This window comes from Macrotis lagotis, chromosome 6, assembly GCF_037893015.1.
Source record: "Macrotis lagotis isolate mMagLag1 chromosome 6, bilby.v1.9.chrom.fasta, whole genome shotgun sequence".
In the NCBI taxonomy this organism is placed as follows: domain Eukaryota; kingdom Metazoa; phylum Chordata; class Mammalia; order Peramelemorphia; family Peramelidae; genus Macrotis; species Macrotis lagotis.
In genome coordinates this window covers 209,397,181-209,422,983 of record NC_133663.1, presented here as the reverse complement: position 1 = coordinate 209,422,983, position 25,803 = coordinate 209,397,181, and the positions used below count along the sequence as shown (strand labels likewise).

The window sequence follows — 25,803 nt, the reverse complement described above, 5'->3', positions numbered from 1 at the left end:
ATTTTCACTTTTTTGCTGCTACAAAAAAAAAGTAATTCTATGAATTTTTGGAGGGGTACAAATAGATCCTATTTCTTTTCCTTTTATTTCTTTGGGAGATCAGATGGCATGCTTGAACAAATGATATGCACAATTTTCTAGCCTTTTGTATAGTTCCAAATATTCCCCAGAATAGTCAGACCAGTTTGCAACTTTACCAAGAGAATATTTGTACAGCTATATTCCCACAGCACCTTCAAAATTTATTATTTTTGATATTTGTGGAGTAGTCTCTCAAAGTAGTTTACTTTGTATTTTTCTAATTACATGTGATTTAGAGATTTTTTATATGCCTATAGATACATATTTTTCTTAAAGATGCTTATTTATATCCTTTGATAATTTATTAATTGAGGAATGGCTCTTAGATTTTATAAATTTCACTGTTTCACATATATATGTATATCACATACACATGCACACACATGTACACACATATGAAATCTGAGAAATTTCCTGTAATTTTTTTTTGTTTTGACTTGGTGCCAGTAGCAAATGAGGAGCAAATGAATGATTACCTCTTTTAATTTGGCTTAATTTTGCCTTTCCTTTGTCTATCTTTATTTTAAATTTAGCTGAAGCAAAACAGAATCTGCTCCAATCCCTTACTTTAACTCTGTGTATCTTTCTCTGAAATGTGCCTCCTATAACTGATATTTTGTTGGTTTCTGGTTTCTAATCCATTCTGATCTGTTTCCATTTTATTGATGAATTCACTCCATTCAAATTTACTGTTATGAGTACTAATTTTGTATTTCCTTACATCCTATTTTTTTCTGTTTAGTTGTCCTTTTCCCTCCTCAAAAGCTATTTTCCTTTTGATCATTATCTTTCCTAACTACCAGTTCATTTATTTCCTTCCCTCCTATTTCTCTATTATTTAAGACATACACATATTACAATGCAAATGTACATACATACTTGCTTGCACATATACATGAATAGGCACACAATACATATTCATGTGTATATATATATACATCTACACATATGTACACACACATACACACATATATACATATATATGTACATATATATATGCGCATGTATCCAATATGTATATACATACCCAGTTTGGTGTGTGTGTGTGTGTGACATGTATCTATTTATTTTTTTACTTCTCTTTTTGAACCTGCTCTGAGGACAGTGAGATTCAAATATTGTACATTATCCCTCCCATTTTCCCCTCCACCATGAAAGTTCTTTCTTGAATGCCTCTTTTACAAGATTTTCCCCATTCTTACTCTTCTTTTCTTTCTCCTAGAGCCTCCTTCTTTTCCATTCCTTCATTTTTTTGAGATCACTCACACTCATGCCTTGTGATGCAGATTCCTAAATGCCCTAATAATGATATTTTTAGAAGTTACAATAATATTCATCCCATAGAGGAATATAGATGTAATATAACTTAATTGAGTTCTTTTATTCTTTCTCTTTCATGCTCTTATTAATTTTTTGTCTACAGGAATGCTTCAAAGAGGTCTATTTCATTAAATATTGATTTTTCTCCCCCTGAAGGATTATACCTACTTTTTCTGAGTGGGCTATTCATAGTGGTTGGCCTAGTTCCTTTGTCTTCCAGAATACCAAATTACAAGCTCTCTGCTCCTTTAATGTGCAGGTTGATAAATCATGTGTGATCCTTATTGTGGTTCCACAATATTTAAATTGCTTCATTCTGGCTGCTTGCAATATTTTCCATTTGACCTAGAGTTCTGGAATTTAACTATAATGTTCCTGGGAGTATTCATTTTGGAATTTATATCAAGAGTTGGTGAATTCTTTTAATTTCTATTTTAGCCCCTCTTCTTAAAGGAACTTTCCTTTTAAATTTCTTACACTATAATATCTAGACTAGTTATTTTTTAATTCATGGATTTTAGGTAGTCCAATAATTCTTAAATTATCTCTCTTTGTTCTATTTTCCAGTTCATTGTTTTTTCCTAAGAACTATTTCACATTTTCTTCTTTTCTTCATTATTTTGATTTTCTTTTAGTATTTCTTAATGTACATGGTCATTAACTTCAACTTGTTCAATTTTATTTTTTAAGAAATTATTTTCTTCAATGAAATTTTGTACCTCTTGTTTTTCATTTGTTGAATTCTGCTTTTAAGGAGTTCTTTTCTTTAATGAATTTTCATACCTTAATTACCATTTGACAATTCTCTCTTCTGAAATTTTTTTTCTGATGTCCATGGTGGAGCAAAGATAGTGCAAAACTTACCTGCTCCCAGAGCATTTCCCTATTAAAGAAATATGTAGACACTATTCTGAAAAATCAATCACAGATCCCACCAAGAAAAAGAGAAGATTCAAAGAAGTTTTCAAGTGTAGACATCGTGGAGGATCTTCAGTGAAGGTCTGCCTTTTTTGGGGGGGGGGGGAAGGGGGAAGTTAAGTCCAGGAAGTGGGAGAGTAGGGAAAGCTAGAAGAAAACTTTTAGTAATAATTCAATCCAGGCCCCAACAGCTTAATAATAAAAGAGGTCCCAACAGTTAGGTAGCAAGCTAGCAGGGAGGATCCTAACCCCAAAGTTTGAACCCTGAGAGCACCGAGCACCTAGGTCAGGAAAACTCCTCTGTTAAGTTAGAACTTGGACATAAAGGAGGAAACAAACCTCTGCAAAAGGCAAGGCCTGGACTGCATAGGCCACATCTTGTCCAACAACAAGCCAGGGATAAGACCCCAGCCCCAGCAAAATAAAATCCTGGATCTATACTCCATATACTCCAGGAGCAGAAATCCAATAAAAATGAACAAAACAGCTAAAAGACTGCTCACTATAGAAAACTACTTCACAGATAAAGATGACAGTAATGCTATGTCTGAAGAAGAAGGCAATGAAAAATCATTCACAGGAAAAGTATCAAAACAGTCTATAAATTGGACTCAAATAGAAAAATGCATGAAGAACTTAAAAAAGAATTTAAAAACCAAAGAAGAGAGGAACAAGGAAAATGAAAAAATTATAGTCATGTAGGAAAATTATGAAAAATTGAACAAAGAAATTAACTACATTAAAAGTAAAAGAAACCCACTGAATAAGAAACGTAGAAGATAATTAAAGAAAATAAAATCTAAAACATTAGAACTGAATAATTAAAAATTAATGAATCTACAAGCCTACAAGATTCCATCAAACAAAATAAAAAGACTGAAACAATTGAAGAAAATGTAAAGTACCTTTTAGGGAAAAAAAAAATGTCCTGGAAAACAGATCCAGAAGAGATAACGTAAGAATCATTGGACTACTAGAAAGCCTGAACCAACAAAAGAACCTGGAAAGTATCATGCATGAAATTATAAGGGAAAACTGCCCCAACCTACTAGAACAAGATAACAATATAACAATTGAGCGAACCCACTGACCCCTTCCAGAAAGAGACCCCAGGATAAAAACTTCAAGGGCTCTGAAAGCCAAATTCCAGAACCCTCAAATAAAAGAGAGAATATTGCAAGCAGCAAAAAGAAAACAATCAAATACAAAGGGAACATAATCAGACTAACACAAGACCTATCAGCACTGAAGGATCTGAAGAACTGGAATAGCATATATCAGAATGCTAAGGACCTGGGATTACAACCCAGAATGTACTACCCTGAAAAATTCAGCATATACTGTCAGGGAAAAAAAGATGGATGTTCAGTGAAATACAGGACTTCCAGAATTTCGTGACACAAAGACCAGAACTTAACAGAGAATTCAATTGCAAAATACATAACAGAAGTGTTACATAAAAGGGGTGGCTAGGTGGTACAGTAGATAAAGCACAAGCCCTGGAGGCAGGAGTACCTGAGTTCAAATCCAGTCTCAGACACTTAATAATTACCTAGCTGTGTGCCTTGGGCAAGCCACTTAACCCCATTGCCTTGCAAAAAAAGAGTTACATAAAAAATGGTAAATGAAAAACGGGACTGAAAAAACAAAATTGTTTTAAACAAATACTGGCCCCCTAAAGGGGAAGATATAGCAATTCTAATTCTTTATTTCTCTAAAGAAAATTAAAGGGTAGAATATAATTGAAGAGAATGAATATAAAGGATATTATATTGGGGCTTGTCTCTTAATTGAAGAAGTACAAGATCACATCCACTATGTTTTAGAAAAAAAGGCATGAAAAAAACAAGGGTGTTAACTTTAACTTAAGTGGCTCATTATACTTTGACTAACTTTAATCACAAGGTGATAAGCACCTTGAGCAATATGGCATAGATGTTGATTTCACACTTTTATTCCAAAGTAAGTAAACAGTGTATTAGGATAGCAGTGTGCCTCTACTACTTAGTGTTAGCAAAGGTAGCAAAGACATTATATATATATATATATATATATATATATATATATATATATATATATATATATATATATGTATATATACATATATATATGCATATATCTTTTCAACATATATGGGACAATAAAGACAGTCAAGGGTAAATGATTAAAAGGTTCTATCTGTACTGAGGGCTTTCTTTTCTTTTAGATTTGATTTCAAGTATTTAAAATCCAGAGAAAAGTAAATCATATAACTAATATAGATTCAGTGTCTTTCTGGACTTAATACCATTCCCCAGTTTAAGTGTGTATCCCTACTACCCCATCCCCTTTCAGTTCCCCATTGGTTCTCCCATTAGATTTTAAGTTCCTTGAGGGCAGAACATTTTTTCACTTTTTGCTTCATTATTTCTGGAATTTAAAACAGTGCCTGTCACATAGTGAGTACTTAATAGAGATTTGTTGCTTTTGGGTTCCTTCATGATTATTGCCTCTTCTGGTAGAGGCTAAGGCATTATTGAATCATGAAAAGATATTCAATTTGAGTGCTGATGGGGGAGGGCTGTAGGAGAAAGAAACAGTTTAGAAAGAGTAGGATGGAAAGAGTTTTAAGCAGTTTTGCTTTTCCCATGACAAATTTAATTTAATCCTTTCCTCCTCTAACACCAGACAAAACACTTCAATTTTTGTAGGAAAAATATTCCTTAATGAAAGAACCAGCTTATTTTCTGAAAGTCTATGAGGGAGCATTGTTGAGATACTTCAAAGGAAGTTTATAAAGAAAAAAAAGCAGGAGGTGAAAATCATGAGGGGTTTATACAATAGGTTTTTCTCCTTTAAAATGTGGGGAGAGAGACTTAGCAAGGTTTATAAACAAAGGCTAAATGTAATTTCACCACAGTGGACAATTATGGTTACACTAGCTGGAGAAAACCACTATTATGCATTCTCCAGAGAGAAACAATTTACTACTTTTCTGCTCTTTATTTTTTATTTTTTTAGGTTTTATTGTAAGGCAAACGGGGTTAAGTGGCTTGCCCAAGGCCACACAGCTAGGTAATTAGTGTCTGAGGCAAGATTTGAACCCAGGTACTCCTGACTCCAGGGCCAGTGCTCTATCCACCATGACACCTAGTCACCCCTGTTCTTTATTTTTGATCCTTTGTCTTTTCCCTTCATGGTTTCTTGATCTAGACATCTTTTTAATGCACAGTAACCCTCTCTTGTCTTCTGCCTTCTCTGTCTTATCACTATGCTGACCCTCAGAACAGAATGTGACCCAGAGTAACTGGTCGGCATTTTGCTTTGTTCCATGGTATTTTCTTGGTTTGGAAGGTCCAACAAAGTTTCCTGGGTCAAAGGGAGCCTTTTCTTTTTTATTAATACCAGTGTATTCCCTTTTTTATTAAAGATTTTATTTATTTTGAGTTTTACAATTTTCCCCCCATCTTACTTCCCTCCCCCACCCTCACAGAAAGCAATTTATCAGTCTTTACATTGTTTCCATGTTGTACAATGATCCAAATTGAGTGTGATAAGAGAGAAATCATATCCTCAAAGAAAAAACATAAAGTATGAGATAACAAGATCAGACAATAAGATATCAGGTTTTATTCTAAATTAAAGGAAATAGTCCTTGACCTTTGTTCAAACTCCATGGTTCTTTATCTGGATACAGATGGTATTCTCCATTGCAGACAGCCCAAAATTGTCCCTGATTGTTACACCCAACATGTTCCTTATCCCAGCTTTGGCCCATTTCTTTGCCTAGGCCCTTATAAAACCAGAAATTGCCTCTAAGGATTAATGAGCATTGTCACTAAAGCATTTCCAATAGTATACATGGCAGTTTTAATGGTCAAATGGGGCCTTCTGGTTACTGCCTGGGAAATCAATTTTGTTAAATGCTGAATAGAGATCATATTAACAATTTTTTTTTCTTTCAACATTAACTTGTCAGTCTTCTACCCTATTTCTTCAGCATATACTCCCATTTTCTTCATCCTATGAGCACTATAATATTTTTTTCTCTCTGATTCCTTCTTTATTCTTCATTTCCTTAACTATCACATTGTCGACTGTCACAGGTATTTTGCTGCCTGCCACAAACAGAATGAAATGCAAAATGTTTGTATCATTTGTAACTAAACTCTGTTTTCTCAACTTCAAATAGGGTAAATAATGCTAACTCAGAACAAAGATAACAATGCTGATAGTAAGGGGAAGCAATAGCTGAGGGATTTTACTTTTTATTAAATATATATACGTATACAATATATACATGTGTATAACATATACATATTTACATGAGTATATGTATATGTATGTGGGGGGAGGCTGTTGGTAGGTAAAACTTAGGTAAGAGAATAAGTCAACAAGCATTTATTAAATAATTAGGACTGATAATTCAAATATTAACAGAAAGAAAAGTAATCCTTATCTTCAAGAGATGTCCTTTATATTCTAATGGGAGAAGACAAAATATAAGGAGAAATGGATTAAATGTTGAAGGTAGAATGATAGGGCATTATAGAAGAAGTCTAAGAAATCAGGAGTGTATCCTGGGGAAGAAAGAAAAGATGCTGGGTACCCTTCTGAAAATCCAAGTTTCTGGGAAGACAATGTGAAATTCAGGGCTAGGGTGAACTTCAATGATGAAGAGAGAAGGAAAAGGAGGAGAGGAAAATAATAGGAGAAAAGAAATATAAAAAAGGAAGTGAAAACTGCTCTAGAAAACAATAGTTATAAAACAGTTACAGCAATCTTTCCTTCCATCCTTTCTTCTTTCCTTCTCCTCACCACCCTTTATTTTGTTTCTTCTCTTGTTCTTTCTCTATAGTCATTCTTTTCCTCCATCCCTCCTTCTGGCCTGCCTTATCTCAAACTACTTGAACTCATTGCTTGGGTTTTCCAGAAGGTGTATACCTCAGATTCAAGTTTCTCTTTGGGTTTTCATGCTCAAAACCACAACTCATAATTCAAAACTAAGGCAGTTACTGAAAGACATCCTAATAAAAGTTATAAAATATTTCTTTTTTTTAGGTTTGTTTTTTGCAAGGCAATGGGGTTAAGTGGCTTGCCCAAGGCCACACGGCTAGGTAATTATTAAGTGTCTGAGACCAGATTTGAACCCAAGTACTCCTGACTCCAGGGCCGGTGCTATGTCCACTGCACCACCTAGCTGCCCCTATAAAATATTTCTTCCTCCAACCTGAGGTATACTTTTCCACAAATGATCAGACAGAACACAGTTAAACAATCACAATTTAAAAAACACTGTAAATGAAAATAGCACTTGACTTTAAAGTTAAAGGTTTGGGGTCCCAAGTCCTTCCACTAACATTTTACAGCTCACATGGCAGTCAGATTCTCTACTTATTGATAAGTAGCTTATTCTACTGGGAAAGAAATTTACCTTAACATGGTTTTCTCCAATGCATTTCCATATCTAGTACATTTCTCAAAAGCTCATCTATAGAGTATGGTCCACATAGTCAACAAAAATAGTTTAGGATTTATGGTTCTTCATTTTTTTAAACACCAATTCTCTCCATGGAAACATGGAGAAAATACATCAAAGTAATATATGCCATGGGGACAAATTGCTTTTCTCTTGTATATTTTGAATTATTTTTTTGGTTTTTGTTGTGCAAATGATTATAAATTTGTACATTTGAGTAAACCTAAGGACCCCAAGTCCCGTATCTTTTTATTTGTTTTTTGTGGAATTTAAACAAAGACCAAAGTTTATTACCTTCATATTTTGTAAAAAAATAGTGTCTTATATACTACATAATTTTCCTATCTGTATTATCTTACTTTCTCCCCAAGGATATGACTTCTCTCCCAACACATTAAATTTAGATCAATGTATAGCATGGAACCAATGTAAAGATTATCAGACTGCCTTCTGTGGGGGGGTTGGGGGGAAGGAAGGAACGGTGGAAGAAAAATTGTAAAATTCAAAACCTTACAGAAAATGAAAGGTAGAAATTGCTATTATAAATAATTGGAAAACAAATAAAATATTAATAAAAAATAAAATTCAGCCCTCACACAGTGCAATTTTATGTGTCCCCCCTACATGCTTTAGTAAATGAAGCTGAGCTACTGCAGACCTCTCACAAAAATGGCAAATTAAAATATATAGTCTATTGTTTCGATAAAAACTTTTAAAAAGTAAGGTTGAACAGCCCTGATGTAACTCAAAGACCTTTGAGCCTTGCTATCTGCTTTAGATACTGAAGGATTACAAGACCTTCCAATCTACCCTGAAGCTGAACTTTTTTAAACTCCTTTTTCATTATTATTTTCTAATTATATAATTTTTGTAACGTTTTCTCCCTCTCATACTTCCCTCCCCTCATCCTAGTGGAGCAGATAATCTCACATCGGTTATATACACATACAATCTTACTATATATATATATATATATATATATACGTATATATATATATATATATATATATATATATATAGAGAGAGAGAGAGAGAGAGAGAGAGAGAGAGATATATCTCTCTCTCTATATATATAGTACATATAAGTCCCACTATGAAAAGAATAAAACTAAAGGGGAAAAAACAAGAGAAGAAAAGAAGCAAAAAGTAGATTTAAAAAGGTGAAAATATTATGTTTGGATCTGCATTCAGGTTCCAAAGTTTCTTCTTTGAATGTGGATAGCATTGTCTTTTGTTTCATTTTTAAAATAATATTTTATTTGTCTCCAATTATATGTAAAAATATTTTTAACATTCATTTTTGTTTATTTATTTATATTATTACAATAATCTTGTTGTGAGAGTAAACATAAAGTCCCCTCCTCCCAAGAAGATGAGAAACCTCAAGAATAGCGAGAGAGAAAAAAAATATATATACATCAGTCTATGTTCAGATTCTAATGACTCTGTCTCTGGAATGAGTTGCCTTCTTTATGATTAGTCTATAAGAGAAGTTGTTTCAATATTTTCCCCACAGTTGCTATTACTATCTGTATTTCCCCCCCACTATATTCCTTTCCACTCTCATTTATTCTATTTGTTCTATTCTCTCTCTCCTTTCACCCTTTCAAGTAGCTCAATAATTTTTAAAATATCTCTTCTGGATCTGTTTTCGAGGACAGTTGTTTTTTCCAGTGAGATATCTCACATTTTTCTTCTAATTTTTGTTGTTTTTGGAATAGTTTTATTTCTTCCTGATTTCTCGCAAAGTCATCAGCTTCCTTTAGTCAATTCTGCATTTGAAGGAGTTATTTTCTTCAGAGAACTTTTTTATCTCCTTTTCTAGCTGACTAATTCAGTTTTTGAGGCATTCTCCTCATTTGCCTTTTGTGTTTCTTTTTCCATTTGGCCTAAACTGGTTTTTAATATGTTATTTTCTTCAGTATTTTTTTGCATTTCTTTCAGCAAGTGCTGACTTGGTTTATATTATTTATCTGCATTGCTCTCATTTCTCCTCCCAATTTTTCCTCTGTCTCTCTTAATTGCTTTTCAATGTTTTTTTTTAGCTCATCCATAGTTTGATCCCATTTTCTATTTCTCTTGGATGTTTTAGGTACAGATGCTGTGATTTTATCATCTTCTTAATCTTCCATGGGACCAAAATAATTTTCTATGGTCAATTTCTTCTTTTTCTTTTGTTTGCTCTTTTCCACAGCCTGTGACTGAATTTACTGCACTTCCAATGCTTTTGGTTTTTTCAGGGGATACCCAGAAGGACCTTAGTCCTCCAAGGTCTATTGAGTGGCTCTGACTGCTCTCTTGTCTGTGCTCTGGTCTGTATGACTACAAGACATCCCCTCAGCTCTGGAGCTGTGAGAAGAGTCCCTACTCAGCTATGGTGGTGTGGGTGCCCAGACTGTAACCTGGATCTGAGTGTGGGCAAACAGCTGAGTCCTGCTCCAGGGAGAGCAGAGAGGTTTCTGCAGTCCCCCCCCCCCTTACAGTCTGTGGGCTCTGCTCTGGAGGTATAGGATGGCTTCCCTGATTCCTGCTGCAGGTTGTTGCCATAGGGCTGCTCTGAGGGCAGCACTCACTCAGCACTCACTCTGGTGTGGTAGAGTGCTCTCACTACCCCTTCAAGTTATTCCTGATGATCCCTGTCAAGAGGTATGGAAACTGTCCCCTCTGTCATGGACCCAGTTGCCCCCAGACATCTAGGCACCCGGCCCTGATGCGCTTCACTATGACTGTGCTTGCAGTGTCTTTTTCCAACTCCTGGTCCTGGTAAAACATATGTTTTTTGCAGAACTTCTAAGTTGTCTTGGATTAGCAAATTATATCACTCAGTCTTTCTATAAGTTTGGCCACTCCAAATTTTGGCTAGGGTCATATTTGGATGACTTTTGGAGTTTTATGGGGAACGAGTTTCCAGGAATTCTGGCCTTCATACCACTATCTTGACTCTGAGCCATCTCAAGTCTCTTAGAATTATCTTTGATTACTGTATTACCCCAGTCTTTCTCTTGCTGCTGCTTATTCTACAGGTTCAGGATTTAACTAGTCTGTTCCATGGCTTGGCAGTTACTGCTTCACTTCAACAAGTTCACAAAGTCACCTTCAAAGAGTTTTTTTCTTTATTTCCATTCTTCTCCTTAGGGTATAGGTCAGTTTTTAAACTCTTTCTTCTAGAGATTCATACTGTACCAAGTTATTGTAGTCTTGCTGGATAAGGAGGCGGGCTTTGTGCCCTTGGACCAGTCCCCCCAGGTAGCCATGGTCCACACTGAAATAAAACTTGGAAAGCTGTAGCATGGAAGAAATGATTGAGTTGATTAAAGCAGAAGCAGGCCTTTAGTCCTTTTTGTCAGCCACAGAAATGTTCTAGTAGGAAATGTAATAGAGAAATTTGAGGAACTAAAGTTTGTCAGCTGTTGGTGAGTTGTGAGGGCCCAAAGTCCCACATCTTGAGCCTCCTTATTAAAAGACTCATACCATTGACAAAATACAAGTATGACCTGATTGGTACTTATCCTTGCAGGTTTTCTTGCAAATATGAGGCTGTAGTAGGCATTTAGTTGAATTTTTAAAATTGAATGACTTGCCCAAAATCATATAGCTTGGTAGTTATTAAGTTCTTGAGTCTGGATTTGAAACCTGGTCCTCCTGACCTTGTAATCACAAGGTCAATGCTCCATATATTGTGTCATCTAATGGCCCTAGGTGGCACAGTGTATAGAGCACCAAACCTGAAGTCAGGGAGACCTGAGCTCAAATCTGGCCTCAGATACTAGCTGTGTGATCTTAGGCAAGTCAGTTAACCCTGATTGTCTCTCATCCAGGGCAATCTCCAGTCGTCCTGATTCATATCTGGCTACTGACCCCAGATGGCTATGGAAGAGAAAGTGAGACCAGTGACTTAGCACAACACCCCCTTACTCAAATCCAGTTCATTTGCTTGTCATGGGATTATTTCCCTGATGTCATGGTCTTCTTTGAGAATGAAAGACAAAAACACAAAAACTGAATAAAATTTAATTTCTAAATATATTTACAAAGGCTAATTCTAATTAAGCTTTTAGTTGGTTTTATATTATTTAAGGACATTATGGTTTAGGGAATATATATTATTTTCTAAACTTTTAATTTTTTAGCAAAAAAGAAAAATATTTTTAAAAATTAATTTTGATTTTTAAATTCTAAATATTTATTAAATCTATATTATAAATTATTCTTCTATAAGATCAATAATACCTCTTTGTAACCTAACAGAATTCTAATTTGGTGGGAAGAGATATAAAAAAACAAAAACAAAAAGTGAAAAATGAGTCATTTATTTTTTTTAATCTGGTAATTATGTGAAGGCTAGAGAGAGAGAGAGAGAGAGGGAGATTGCTGAAAAGGAATAAGGATAAAGTTGGCAGTCTGTGAGTTGCATCAATTTTTATTCCTTCCCAACTTCCCCCTCAAATAATTGACTGGGGGCAATGGGATTCTTTTATATCAAAAATTTTGCAAATAGGCATTAAGAGCATCTTGAGATTTCTCAGGGTGATTTTTAAAGCTTCATTTGGCTGCTTTTTAGTCATGTCATTGACATTACTCATTAGTACTTCCACGAGGGAAATAGAACTAAAACCTGTCAATGTTACTTGTTGGGTAAGGAAAAAGTTTGGTCGAGGAAACAGATTTTGAAGCTCTTGACTAAAATGAGACAAAATCATCTGAGAAGTTAATTTAGTCATTCTATTCCTGTTCACCATTCTCCCTGATAATTGGGAGTTGTGTGAATTGTCCCTGTTTTGCAAGTACTTTAACAGACACTGAAAGGTCTTGGAAATTGTCAAGGTCACAGAAAGAAAAAAGCAAAAGTCTAAAATGCTTATTAAAGACTTTTTAGATATAATTTCTAGATGTGTTTTTTTTTTTAGGTTTTTGCAAGGTAAATGGGGTTAAGTGGTTTGCCCAAGGCCACACAGCTAGGTAATTATTAAGTATCTTAAGCCAAATTTGAACTCAGGTACTTCTGACTTCAGGGCCAGTGTTCTATTCACTGCGCCACCTAGCTGCCCCTATCTAGATGCATTTTGAGCTCAGTGCATTTTCCATTTTTCTTTGCTTTTTTAATTTTAGAAAGGTTTTATTTATTTTGAGTTTTCCCCTCAGTCTTACTTCCTTCCCCTCACCCCCCAGAAGGCAGTTTCTTAGTCTTCACATCACTCCCATAGTATTCATTGATCTAAGTTGAATGTGATGAGAGAGAAATCATATCATTAAGGAAGAAACACATAGTATGAGATATAGCAGAGTTGCATAATAAGACAACATTTTTTAAAAATTAAAGGTAATAAATAGTCTTTGGTCTTTCTTTAAACTCTACAACTTGGCTTTGTTTTTATTTTTTTAATTTTATTTAAGCAGGCAAACTGAATACCATATTTCCCCAAGTATAAGACACACCCTTTTTAGAAAAATTAGGTGTTGAAAAAGTGGCTGTAGATTTTTTTAGTTGCATTTCCCAATTTTTTGCTCTTACTGTCTTTGCCCTCATTTTTTTCTGATTGTTCTGAAACCTATACAGTAGGTTTCATTTTGCCACATTCTGCCCAGAAATGACTCAGAAAAGATTTTTGTACAGTGCTGAATTCAAGTGAAAAGTGATCCAGTTTACAAAACTGAATGGAAATTGTGCTGCTGAACATCAGTGTGTTCCTCCTCCAACTGAGAAAATACTCCAAGACTAGCTACGGGAAGAAGAAACCATACTGAAAACCCCTAAGAAGAAGAAGGCCATAGGAGACAAGTCAGCAAAATGGCTTGAGGTCAAGAGATAAAAGAAGAGATGGATTGAAGAGCAAAGGGCAAATGGAATTCCTTTATCTGCAAAGATGGTTCAACATGAGGCAAAAAGAATTATTGATGAAAAAGAAGTGATGGATTTCAAGGGAGGATACAATTGGTGCTTCACTCATGAAACAGAATGGGCTAAGCATGTGTCCATGCCCCAGAGTTGCTCAAAAGATGTCTGAAAACAATAAACAGAAGATCCTGGAATTTCATGATGAATAAAACTTGAGTTCAATTACTTTATGGAATAGGTTTTTTTTAAAAAAAGATTTCAAAAATGCAACTTAATATTTTGTTAACTTTAGAAAGGTTTTATTTATTTTGAGTTTTACAATTTTCCCCCAATCTTGCTTCCCTCCTTCCATCCCCCACAGAAGGCAGTTTGTTAGTCTTTACATCATTCTCCTAGTATGCTTTGATCTAAGTTGAATGTGATGAGATATCATATAGATATAGCAGAATTACATTATAAGACATTTTTTTAAAGTAAAGGTACATAGAAAGTCTTTGGTCTTTTTTCAAACTTCAAAGTTCTTTCTCAGAATACAGATGGCATTCTTCATCACAGATATCCCAAAATTATGCCTGATTGTTGCCCTGTTGATATGAGCAAGTCCTTAAGGTTTATCATCACTCCCACGTTGCTCTTAGGATGTACAGTGTTCTTCTGGTTCTGCTCAGCTTGCTCAGCATCAGTTCATGCAAATCCTTTCAGGCTTCCCTGAATTCCCATCCCTCCTGGTTTCTAATAGAACAATAATGTTCCATCGCATACACATACCACAGTTTCTTAAGCCATTCCTCAATTGATGGACATTCTCTCAGGATCCATTTCTTTGCCACCACAAACAGCGTTGCTATGAACATTTTTGTACATGTGATGTTTTTACCCTTTTTCATAATCTCTTCAGAGTGTAGACCAAGTAGTGGTATTGCTAGATTAATGGGTATGCACATTTTTGTTGTCTTTTGAGCATAATTCCAAATTGTGCTCCAGAAAAGTTGGATGAGTTCACAGCTCCACCAAGAATGTATTAATGTCCCAGATTTCTTACATCCCTTCCAACATTGATCATTGCCCTTTCTGGTCATATTGACCAATATGAGAGGTGTGAAGTGTTACCTCCTCTGAGATGTCTGAATGTACATTTCTCCAATAATTAGTAATTTAGAGCAATTTTTCATATAACTATGGATCTCTTTTATTTCCTCATCTTTAAATTGACGTTGTATATCCTTTGACCATTTGTCAATTGGGGAATGGCTTATTTTTTTTTAAATTTGACTCAGTTCTCTGTATATTTTAGAGATGAGTCCTTTGTCAGAACCACTACTCTTAAAATGGTTTCCTTATTTACTACATTGCTTTTGATCTTGGTCACAATGGTTTTGTCAGTGGAAAAGCTTTATAATTTAATATAATAAAAATTATCTAGTTTTTTTTAATGGTGTTCATGATCTCTTCCTTGGTCTTAAACTACTTCCCTTTCCATAGATCTGGCACATAAACTATTCCTTGAACTTCTAGTTTGCTTATAATATTGTTTTCTAGGTCTAGATCCGGTGTCCATTTTGATCTTATCTTGGTATAAGGTGTAAGGTGTTGGTCTAATCTAAGTTTCTTCCATATTAACTTCCAATTTTCCCAACAATTTTTATCAAAGAGATAGCTGGACTCTTTAGGTTTATCAAACAGCAGATTACTTTAATCATTTCCTGCTAATGCACCTAGTCTATTCCACTGATCCATCGTTCTATTTATTAGCCAATACTAGACAGTTTTGATGACTGATGCTTTATAATATAATTTTAGATCTGGTAGGGCTAAGCCACCTTCTTTTGCATTTTTTTCATTAAATCTCTGGAGAGTCTTGACTTGTTATTTCTCCATATGAATTTAGTTAATATTTTCTAACTCACTAAAGTATTTTTTTTGGAATTGTGATACGTAGGGCACTAAATCGGTAGTTTAATTTTGGTAGAATTATCATTTTTATTATATTTGCTTGGCCTATCCATGAGCAGTTGATATTTGCCCAGTTATTTAATTATGATTTTATTTGTGTGAGAAATGTTTTGTAATTTTTTTCAAAAAGTTTCTGAGTCCGCCTTGATAAGTAGACTTCTAGACATTTTATGTCTGAAGTTACTTTGAATGTGATTTCTTTCTCTAGCTCTTCCTGCTGCATCTTGGTAGTCATATAGAAATATGAGGATTTATGGGAGTTTATTTTATATCCTGTGACTTTACTAATGTTGCAAATTATTTCTATTATTTTTGGATGAGTTTTTGGGATTATCTAAATATATGACCATGACATCTGCAAAGAGTTTTGTCTTTTCCTTTCCAATTCTAATTACTTCAATTTCTTTTTCTTCTCTTATTGCTGAAGCTAACACTTCTAATATGATATTGAATAGTAGTGGTGATAGTGGGCATCCTTGTTTTGCCCCTGATCTTATTGGGAATGCCTCTAGCTATCCCCATTGCATATAATGCTTGTTGATGGTGTCAGATAGATACTGTTTATTATTCTAAGGAAGAATCCATTTATTCCTATGATCTCTAGTGTTTTTAGTAGGAATGGGTACTGTATTTTCTCAAAAGCTTTTAGAGCATCTATTGATAAAAATCATATGATTTCTGATAGGTTTGCTTTTGATATAATTAGTTATACTGATAGTTTTTCTTATATTGAACAAAATCCCCCTGCATTCCTGGGGTAAATCCTACTTGGTCATAGTGTATCATCATAGTGATAACTTGTTGTAGTTTTGCTAAGGTTTCATTTAAGATTTTTGTACCTATGTTCATCAGGGAGATAGGTCTATAATTTTTTTTCCCTCTGTTTTAACCCTTCCTGGCTTAGATATCACCACCATATTGGTGAAAGAACAGTAGGCAGAGTACCGTATTCACCTATTTTTCCAAATGGTTTATATAGAATTGGAACCAGCTATTCCTTAAGTGTTTGATAGAATTCACTTGTGAATCCATATGGCCCTGGAGATTTTTTTCTTAGGGAGTTCAATAATGGCAGGGATAAATTTCTTTTTCTTGAGATAGGGTTATTTAGGTAATTAATTTCTTCTTCATTTACCTTAGGCAACTTATATTTTTGTAGATATTCATCCATTTCATTTAGATTATCACATTTATTATTATAGAGTTGAGCAAAATAATTACAAATTATTACTTTATTTTCCTCCTCATTTGTGGTGAGTTCACCTTTTTGATTTATGATACTAGCAGTTTGGTTTTCTTCTTTTTTTAAATCAAATTTCCCAGAGGTTTATTAATTTTATTGTTTTTTCATAAAACCAGCTCTTGGTTTTATTTATTAGTTCAATAGTTTCCTTCTTTTGATTTTATTAATTTCTTCTTTAATTTTTAGAATTTCTAATTTTCTATTTAACTGGGGGTTTTTCACTTATCCTTTCCCTAATTTTTTAGTTGCATATTTAGTTCATTGATTTCCTCTTTCTCTAATTTATTCATATAAGCATTTAAAGAAATAATACATCCCCTGACAACTGCCTTGAGTTTCCCATAGCTTTACATATGTTGTTTCATTATTGTCATTATCTATGATAAGATAATTAATTCTTTCTATAATTTGTTGTTTGATCTACTCATTCTTTAAAATCAGGTTATTCGGTTTCCAATTAATTTTGGCTCTATATCTCCCTGGTCCAATATTGCATTTGAATTTTATTGCATTGTGATCTGAGAAAGATATATTCATTATTTCTGCCTTTCTGTAAGTGATTATTAATTTTTTGCCCTAATACATGATCAATTTTCGTTTAAGTGCCATATACTACAGAAAAGAAAATATATTCCTTTCTATTCCCATTCAATTTCCCCCGTAACTCTATCATGTCTAGGTTTTCTAACAGTCTATTTACCTCCTTAACTACCTTCTTGATTATTTTATGGTTATATTTATCTAAATTTGAGAGTCGGGTGGTTGGGGTCTCCCACTAGTAGTTTTGTTGTCTATGTCTTCTTGTAACTCTGTCAACTTCTATAAGAAGTTGGATGCTATACCAGTGGGTGTGTACATATTTAGTATTGAAATTACTTTATTTTCTATGATACCTTTTAGGAGGATATAGTTTCCTTCCTTATCTCTTTTAATAATATCTATTTTTGCAGCTGCTTTGTCTGAGATAAAGATTGCTACCCCTGCTTTTTTTGCTTCAGCAGAAGCAAAATATATTTTGCTCCAACCTTTTACCTTTACTTTATATGTATCTCTATGATTCAGATGAATTTCTTGTAAGCAGCATATTGTAGGATTCTGGTTTTTAATCCACTCTGTTATTCACTTACGTTTTAAGGGAGTGTTCATCCCATTTACATTCAAAGTTATAATTACCAGCTCTTTATTGCCTTCCATGTTATCTTCCCTCTGTTTGTATTTTCCTTCTTTTAGCCTTTATCCATATTCCCCAGTATTTTGTTTCCCAATTCTGCCACCTTCAGTGTATTTGCCCCCTATATCCAATCCCACCTATTTTCCCCCTTTACCTTTGCCCCTTCTTCTTTCCTTTCCCTTTATTGTTTCCCCCTTTCCTCTCCTTCCCCATTTCTCTTTTTTACACTTTAAAAGTAAGATAAGTTTCTTAAATTAACTGAGTGTGTGTATATTAACTTTAAGCCAATTTGATGATAGTAAGATTCAGGTGGTTCTCACCTCCTCCCATCTTCCCCTCTATTGCAATAAGTCCTTTGTACCTCTTAATGTAATGAGATTTACCCAGTTAAGTCCCCTCCATCCTCCCATCTCTTTACTGGCCTCCTTTTCAAGGAGGTATTGTTTTTAAATCATTCTATCTGAGTCACAGATTGGTCATGAATGTCCATCACTTCTGGCTATTCTCTCTATTAGAATTACAATTATTGAGCACTATAAGGGTCTTTATTCCAGGTAAGGATATATCCAGTTTCTTCTTATTGTATAACAGTTTCTTATATAAATCATGCCTATCCATGTCTTCTGACTAATAATATTCTCTCTAATAGAGTTACAATTCTAAAGAGCTGTTAAAGTCTTCCTTCCACATAGGGATGTTGCCACTTTCATCTTATTTGATAACAGTATTTTTTCCTTCTCTCCCCCTTTTAAAATTTCACCTTTTCATGTGTCTTGAGTCTACTGTTTGAAGTCCAAAATTTCTATTAAGCTCTAATCTTTTCATCAGGAAAAGTTGGAAGTCTCCTATTTCATTAAATATCCATCTTTTGTCCTGGAAGAGAAGACTGAGTTTTTCTGGATATTGAATTCTTGGCTTAATTCCAAGCTTCCTCGCTTTTAGGAATATTGTATTCCAGGTCCTTTGATCCCTTAATGTTGATCCTGCCAAGTCCTGTGTAATCCTTACTGTGGCTCCTTGGTATTTAAATTGTTTCTTTCTGGCTGCTTGCAGGATATTTTCTTTTATCTGATAGTTCTGGAATTTGGCTACACTACTCCTTGATGTTTTCATTTTGGCATCCCTTTCTGGAGGGGATTGATGTATTTTTTTCTTTTTTCATGATTAGTTTTATTTTTTTGCAAGGCAATGGGGTTATGTGGCTTGCCCAAGGCCTCACAGTTAGGTAATTATTAAGTGTCTGAGGCCAGATTTGAACTCAGGTACTTCTGAATCCAGGGCCGGTGCTCTATCCACTGTGCCACCTAGCTGCCACCAATGTATTTTATCAATAATTATTTTGCCCTCTGGTTCCATGATATCAGGGCCATTTTCCATCACTAAATCCTGTAATATTAAGTCCTGTAATATTAAGTCTCTTCAATGATTTCAGGAAGACCAGTAATCTTTAGATTATCTTTCCTCAATCTATTCTCAAGGTCAGTGGTTTTGCTGATGAGATATTCAACATTTTCTTCTTTTTTTTCATTTTTTTGGTTTTGTTTAACCAATTCTTGTTATCTCATGAAGTCATTAATTTCCATAGATGCCATTTTTTTTTCAGGGAAGAATTTTCTTCATTTACCTTTTGCAACTCCTTTTTCTACTTGGTTAATTCTTTTTTTTTGTAAGAGTTTTCCCTTTGATCATTTGAGGTTTTGAGAAAATTATTTTCTTTTAGCATATGTCCAATTGTATTTTCCAAAGATTTGTTTTCTTAATGCAAGGTGTCGATTTTCTCTTGTATTTCTTTTCCCAAATTTCCCAATTGGTTTGTAAACTCCTTCCTGATTTCTTCAAGAAAATATTTCTATGCTGGAGACCAAATTCTATTCTCCTCTGGAGTTCTATGTCTCTTCTGAATTAGGGTCTTTTCCTTCTAGGAATTTTTCTATGGTTTCCCCTTTTTCTATGGCCTTTCTTCATTTTCCTAAGATCTTGTGTTGTTGGAAGGGCTGTTTCACAGAGGTTTGATATTGAGATCCCTAGAGGCTGTACTCACTGAGTGTGAAATCTCCAGCTGGCCCTTGGGGGTGCTGGAGTCTTTGCTCACTGAGAGGCTAGTAGGAAGAGTTGGAGGCTTTTCTCCTTGGATGTAATATCTCTTCCTGGCCAGTGGGGGGCTGGAGGCTGGAACCTACTCTCCAGCCCTTGCTGTAAGTCCCAGACTGTCAGTCCCACAGCCAGGGCTCCACTCTATGGTTTTTTCTCAGAGCAAATGGTACCCACAGCTAAGTGGTTCCCACAGCAATTTGGTTCTCAGAGCCAAAGTAGTTCCCACACTGAAGTGGTTCCTACAGCAACCCAGGCAAGTACAGTAGTATTTTTGGTTTTGTTATAATTGTTTGTTTGAAACATAACCACATCATGTCAACTCAAAAAAGTTAGAATTCAAGGGGCTGATCTTAGATTAGTCCTTCTCTCTCCCCTCCCCCACTGGCTGGGGGCACTCTGCACTCACCACACCCCAGATCCCCAAAGACAGACCTTGAGGTACCTGCTGCTTTTCTAGCTTCTCTTTCCTATTTTTGTCAATAAGACGTCCATTAAGAGGCTTGTTTCATATTGTTTATGAAGGAAGATCAGGAGACCTTAGCACAGGACCTGGCTTCTATCCACCATCTTGACCAGAAGTCACATAGCTTTTTTATAAAATTTTGGGCCCCCAAATTAAGTTGTGTCTTATATATGGGGTAATGTGGTAGTTTTTCACCTTAAGATTTGGTCTCAAAGTAAGAACTAACACTTTTATATATGGAGGTATGACCTTTGACAAATCACTTAACCTCATTGCCCCAGCTAAGTCCTTATTTTCTTAAGCATCCTTGATATATTGTTATTTATAGTTAAATTGGACAAGTTTTGGCATAGATTAGATTCTGATTCAGTAGGACATTTCTAATTTAGTGGTGAATAATATTTTAAATATTAAAATTCCAATCTAGAGAAAGAAATGACAAATCTTATTTTTCCCCCTTGAAAAAATCAAGAAGAAAGACAAATTCATCTACAGCCCACTGCTTGTCAAAGAAATATTTAATGGGTAATAAAGACTTTAAAATTAAAAATTATGATCTTTAAAATGAGAATAGATTGAAAATACTTTCTTTCCATATATTTCTTCTTATTTATAGAGAAAAGGAAATTGCATTGGAAAGAAAAGAGAGGCTATTTTAAGGTTATTTTTCAACTTCTCCCTGTGTTTTAAATTGTTACCATTTTCCCCTCCCTTGGGGCAGAGATGCAGAATAAGTTTACCGCTTTGCTTCAGCTCTACATTTTGGAACTAATAGTGTGACCAGCTGTGTGTGTGTGTGTGTGTGTGTGTGTGTGTGTGTGTTTCAAGGAGTTTATTTTTTTACAAACCTTGGATTCTAAATTTTTCAATTGAGATGATGCAGTTATGTTTCAAATAAACAAAGAAAACAAAACCAAAAATACTACTGTACTTTCCTGGGTTAATGATTAGTATAACAGATTTGTAGAGTGTGAGTTCTGATACTACCATGATCAATTTTAGCAACCAAACTTATTGTTACAAAAGGAAAACCATGTGAACAATAATTATATAATCATATAATCAAGTCATTAAATTGATACTAAATTTAAAAAAAGTACAACACTGAATTAAATTATATTTACTTGCATATTAAATTTACTTGTAAGGGCATGGTAGACCAGTTAAGCACTTTGAGGAATATGAGTTAAATTCTACCTCTGACATTTGCTGTTTGACTTGGATAAGTCATTAACTTGTATGTTTCTCAGACTATGAAGAATATATGTGGTTAGGCTATAAGGGAAAAAGGATGTGTTATTTTTTTTAAAGAAAGATTTTATTTATTTGGAGTTTTACAATTTTTTCCCCATTCTTGCTTCCCTCTTCCCATCCCCCACAGAAGGCATTCTGTTAGTGTTTACATTGGTTCCATGTTATACATTAATCTCAGTTGAATGTGATGACAGAGAAATCATAAGAAGGATGTACTTATAAGAAATACCATACAGACTTCTGAGATGGAGCCAAGATGACAGTGTGAAGCTAGCATGCTTGGGAGTTTTTCCCTAAATGAAACCTTTCCATAGACATTAAAGTTACAGGTACCACTAAAAAAAAGACAAGACCCAAAGGAGTTTTCAATGGTAGGCATTGTGCAGGATCTTCAGTGAAGGTTTGTCTCTTTGGGGGGAAAAGGGGAAGTAAAGTCCAGCTGGACTGGAGAGCAAGAAAGCTAGTGGGAGGCTTTTAGTCACAGTGCAGTCCAGTCCTGACAGCTTGACAATAGCAGAGGTCCTGACAGCTAGATAGCAAGCCCACAGGAAGCGCACTAAGCCCAAACAAAGTCTGAACCCTGGGAACACAGGGGCAAAAGACAAGGCTGGGTTGGGAATAAACTACTGCAGAGACAGACCTGGACACAAAGGAGGAAATAAATCTCTTCAAAGGCAAGGCCTGGACTGCAGAGGTAACATCTTGACCAACTAACAAGCCAATGATCAGACTTCAGCCTTAACATAAAGAGCTTGGCTTATACTCCCTATACCCGGGGATTAGAGCTCAGACATTTCAAGATGAGCAAAAACAAAGTTAAAAGAGAAACACTATAGAAAGGTATTATGTAAATAAAGATGATAATAATCAATGTCACCTCAAAAGAAGAAAACAGTGAAAAATTACAGCCAGGGGTACCCTCAAAAGAGTCTATGGATTGGATTCAAATCCAAAAGTTCATAGAAGAGCTTAAAAAAGAATTTAAAAATCAAGGAAGAGAGGAAGAAGAAAAATGGAAAAAAGAAATGAGTCGTGCAGGAAAATTATGAAAAATTGACCAAAGAAATGAATTCCATTAAAAGCAAAAATAACCAACTGGAAAAATAATGTAATTCTTTAAGAAATAAAATCATCCAAGAAGAAAAGGAAACACAAAAATATATTGGAGAGACTATAACCCTAAAAATTAGAATTGACCAAAAAGGAACCAATGAATCTATAAGACAACAAGATTTTAACAAGCAAAGTAGAAAAGACAGAAAAACTTCAGGAAAACAAAGTACCTTTTAGAAAAACAAATGACTTATGAAATGGATCCAGAAGAGATAATTTATGAACCATTGGACTACTAGAAAGCCTAGATTAAAAACAAAAAAACCGTTGGAAAACATCTTGCATGAAAACATCAAGGAAAACTCTCCAAATGTGCTAGAGCAAGAAGACAATACAGTCATTGAAAGAATGCACAGAATTCCTCCAGAAAGAGAGTTCAGAATAAGAACTCCAAGGGTTATTATAGTCAAATTCCAGAATTTTCAAATAAAGGAGAAAATAAATCATGTAGCAAAAAGGAAGTAATTTAAATACAAAGGAAACAATTTACACAGGATTTATCAGACTCAACAGTGAAGGACCAGAGGACCTGGAATACCATGTATCAGAGGGCAAAGGCAAAGGATTATAATCAAGAAGGGCAAAGGACACAGAATTACAGCCAAGAATTTATTACCCCGCAAAATTCAACATATATTGTCAGGGGAAAAGATGGATGTTTAGTGAAAGTGAAACCAAAAGCATCCAAAATCTCTGAACAGTGAATTCAGTCACCAAATACATGACTCAAGAGATGCATAAAAAGGTAAATGAAAAGAGGAAGGAAAGAACAAAACAAAACAAATATTAGTCAAGACCATTAAATTGTATTCAGCCAAATGAGGGAAGATTTAACACTTTTAACATTTTTAATTCTTAAGAATTGTATTTCTTTTAGGATGAAGGGTTGAATATTATTAAAGATATTGATTTTAGAGGATATAGGTTTGGTTGTTTCTTGTCTTTCAATTGAAGAGGACCAAGGTGACATCACTAAGTTTGAGACAAAAAGCCCTGATGAAAAGCAAGGATGTTTACTCTAAAGCTTAAGTGTCTCAGTTTCCTTTGACCTATTTTAATTCTGCTTTGCTCATGGAATACTATGCTGGGCAGTCCTGTGCCAGTGTCTCCCATACCTTATAATCAATTATAAAGTTCTTAAGTATTTGGAGGACTTTGAAACTCTATGGTTAATTAAATCAGAAGTGGCTTTAGGGGCAGAGTAAGAGTCTACCTAGAAGGGTACTTAATCCGTACTTCAATTAACAAGGGTTTAAATACCCTGATTGGGGAGCTAAAAGAGGAATTGTGGGAGAGAGTATATTTGGGGAAAGGGGTCCAGATAGTTCATGAAATGATTTGGCTTTGGATGGTACTTTGGATCATGTGGACTGTGGTGTCCTTGAGGATACTTGAAAAGGGAGAAAGATAGAAAATAATTATAATTTGATGTAATTCAAGAATATTTAGAAGTGTATTTTTTTAATTTTTTTTGCAAGACAATGGGGTTATTTGACTTCCCCAAGGTTACTCAGCTAGATAATCATTATGTGCCTGAAATCAGATTTGAACTCAAATCTTCCTAATTCCAGGTTCTGTGCTCTATCCACTAGAGCCACCTAGCTGCCCCAAGAAGTGTTTTTCTAATGAGACAGAAGGGGAAGGAAACATGGTGACTTTGAGGTAATGCTGCTTATCAAACAATCGATCAATCAATCTGTGAGTGTACTTTGATTGATAGTACTCTGATCTTATCAAGCTATCAAGCAATCAATTAATCAAACTTTTATTGCTCATACTTCATTAAGAGTACTTACTTGATTGATAAATATCACCAGGTGAAGAGGCAAAAAGATCAACTATGAAAGAGGAAAAGAAGGGAGGGTGTGGACACTGAAACAATTTTATTCAATAGATTTGGTCTAAAGAGGGAATAAGATACATTCTCACTTGGGTTCAAAAATCTATCATAGGTTACAGGAAAGGGAAGAGAAAGGGAAGGATAAGGAATGAAAGTACTGAAAAAATGGAAGGTGAAGGTATAAATGAAAATTAAACTGAAAGATTAATTTTAAAAGACCCTAAGTTAAAAGAGAAAGGGAGTAAAACTTTGGAGAGGAGGAATAAGAGGAAAGAATAAAGAAAAATACAAATGAGGAAAGATAGCATGGAGTGAAATACAGTAAAAATAATCCTAACTGTAAATGTGAATGGGATGAATTGTCCCCTAAAACAGAAGTGGATAGCATATGGGATTAAAAACCAGAATCCTACAATATATTTTTTACAAGAAAAACATTTGAAGCAGAGAGTTACACACAGGGAAAATGTAAAGGGATAGAGCAAAATATATTATGCTTCAGCTGAAGTAAAAGAAATTGGGGCAATGATCCAGATCTAAGATAAAACAAAAATAAAAATCAATCTCATTAAAAGGGATAAGGAAGGAAGCTACAACTTCTTAAAAGGCACCATAGATAATGAAACTATATCATTATCAAACATGTATGCACTTTGTAGTATAGCATCCAAATTCCTAGAAGAAAAAGGTGAGTGAATGACAAGGAGACAAAAACAGCAAAACCTTAATAATGGGAGATCACAAACACACTCTCTCAGAACTAGATAAATCTAACCACAAAATAAACTAGAAGGAAATAAAGAAGGTGAATGAAATCTTAGAAAACTTAGATATGATAGACTGCTGGAGAAAACTTAATGGGGATAGAAAAGAATATACTTTTTTCTTTGTAAGTACAAGGCACCTTTACCAAAATTAACCATGTACTAGGGCATAAAAATCTTATAATCAAAAGCAGAAAGACAGAGATAATAAATATAAACTTCCCAGACCATGATGTAATAAAAATTACATATAATAATGTTTCATGGAAAGAAAAACCAAAATTAATTGGAAACT

The 25,803-nt window shown here is 34.5% G+C and overlaps 1 long non-coding RNA gene across 1 annotated transcript in view; it reads left to right on the top strand.

Annotated features, from left to right (window-relative positions):
- LOC141491997 (uncharacterized) overlaps positions 1 to 25,803 on the top strand; it is a 217,995-nt gene that overhangs the window by 176,450 nt on the left and 15,742 nt on the right. Inside the window, exon 3 of the long non-coding RNA XR_012469830.1 lies at positions 24,476 to 24,566. This is a non-coding gene — a long non-coding RNA (uncharacterized LOC141491997). The remainder of the gene's footprint in view (positions 1 to 24,475; positions 24,567 to 25,803) is intronic.